The sequence below is a fragment of the Epargyreus clarus genome, unplaced genomic scaffold (assembly GCF_041222505.1).
Source record: "Epargyreus clarus isolate Ecla_fem2 unplaced genomic scaffold, WU_Ecla_fem_2.2 ptg000005l, whole genome shotgun sequence".
Lineage (NCBI taxonomy): Eukaryota > Metazoa > Arthropoda > Insecta > Lepidoptera > Hesperiidae > Epargyreus > Epargyreus clarus.
The window spans coordinates 2,022,812-2,024,982 of NW_027332213.1; positions in this window are offsets into that span (position 1 = coordinate 2,022,812).

Genomic DNA, 2,171 nt, shown 5'->3' on the forward strand with positions numbered 1-2,171 from the left:
TGGGTGTTTGTGTATTCGTATTTGTGTGTATCCATGGCACCCACAATACAGAGAATGTTAGTGTGAGTGTACAAAGCATTTATTTAAATGTTAACAAAGACGTTAATTATAGTTAACGTCGTTTTTGTTTGGTTTATACCTGATGGAATCCAATGATCAATTGATGATTCCAAAATTCCAAATTCAAATGATCTATATTAGAAATAATAAGTACTCATATGGAACTCCAGAGTTGCAATAAATAAAAATATAATTATTAGTGTACCTACAGCCATGCGCTATAAAATTCTTTATCAAAAGTTTATTTACACACTTCTGATTAACTAAATATTTGCCAATATGCTTGAATAAGTTTTTAATTCCATAAAATATGCAGAGAATAATAAGTTTCTTTAAATGTTATAAATCATTAATATTATTCATTATCTATATTCTACTAGATAATTGAATGCCTATAAATTTCCGCATTACTTGTCAGTTACATCAAACAATGTTATATGATGAATCAATGTTTTGCCACTCAATCAAACAGGCATATCCTCAAATCAACATCTCCATCAAGGGGTCCAAGGTTCAAATCCTAGGCGTCTTTGATTTTTAAAATTAATTTCCCGACTAAAATTTAATTATTCGTTACTTTAATGTAAAGGAAAAAGTCATGAGGAAACCGACATATCTGAGATTTCTTAAAAAAAGTTCCCTAAGATTTGCAAACTATCCAAGATTTCCATCAATGGTCAAAGCGGTTGGTAATGGCCTAAACCCTTATAACTTTTCGAGGAAACATAGTTATGTCCCGTATACCCTTAGTCGCTGAAGAATTGGAGTATCACCCCTGTCTCCATCATCAGATCAGTTCCAAGCTACCAAATTATGATATTGGCATTTAAATTACAGTAAATGACATTTAAAAGTAGGTAAAAATTCACTTAAATTTTTTTATTACTTTGCCAATTTTTTTGCCTTCTTGGAACCCCTCCACTACCACTTAATTTTTTTGGTATGGTGTTAAAATTCAAATTGACTTGTAAGTATTATTACGAATCTTTTGTATAGGAATATAGAAAAAGTGTAGTTTTTAGACTTTTTTAGGCATTTTTTATTTCTTTTTTCTCCGTAAAAACCATCCTCGCACTTCAAGGAATATCATAAAAAAATTGCGAATATGGTTCAGACGCTCTCGAGATTTTCTCTTAGCTACAGATTCAGCGATTCATTTTTATATTATTGATAAATAATCCATTGTATAATCCGTAATTAAACTTGTAATTAGTCAATTACAAGTTTAATATTTAAAATTTAATTAGAATAAAATCATTTATATTATAGATATATAATCCGGAATTATTTTAATTACTCAATTACAAATTAACTATTTAAAATTTAATTAGAATAAAACTTGACCGTCATAATTTTAAGAAGACAATTATAAGTCCGAATAATATTTACATAATGAAGTAATTAAATTTATTAATAATGATATGTTTTTATAATTTTATTTAATGAGAATTGTTTAAACTTTATATTTAGTATTATAGTTATGTTTCCAAGCTGATTTCTAGCTCTAAGAGCAGGAATATAGAGGACCATAATACCAGCTGTATTTACCTAAATTAAGCAAATTAAATCATTTGATTTGATTTGAGTGCATTTCAAATCTGTCAATATGGAGAATACAAGGTATTTTTGTCGATTTACTTTTAAAGTTGACATATTTTTCGAGTCTTTGTATGTATGTCATATTCTTTGGCATGCCCTTCAGCCCAAACGGCTTCACGAGTTTTAGCATCCTGTCCTTTGATTCTTATAAATTGTGGGATACTTTTATAAGAATCAAATTGATTTTACTTTTTTTATAATAATCACTACTTTAATAGATAATGCGAACTTTTATTTGTACAAACAAAAAAAAAACAATAAAACAATAGAGAAAAAGGTAATCGCCTATTTGGTCCTCATTTATATAATAGTGAGTAGATCATAACAACACGAAAGCATTGAAAATAATAATAACACCAATGAATAACACAATACATCAGTTATCTTCGTAACAACGCATAGATACGAAACTAGTAACAACAGATACTCAGATTTATAGATATAACAATGCATAGATATCCAGAAACAATCACATATATGCCACTGAAGATAGATATGCAAAGAGAATCAAT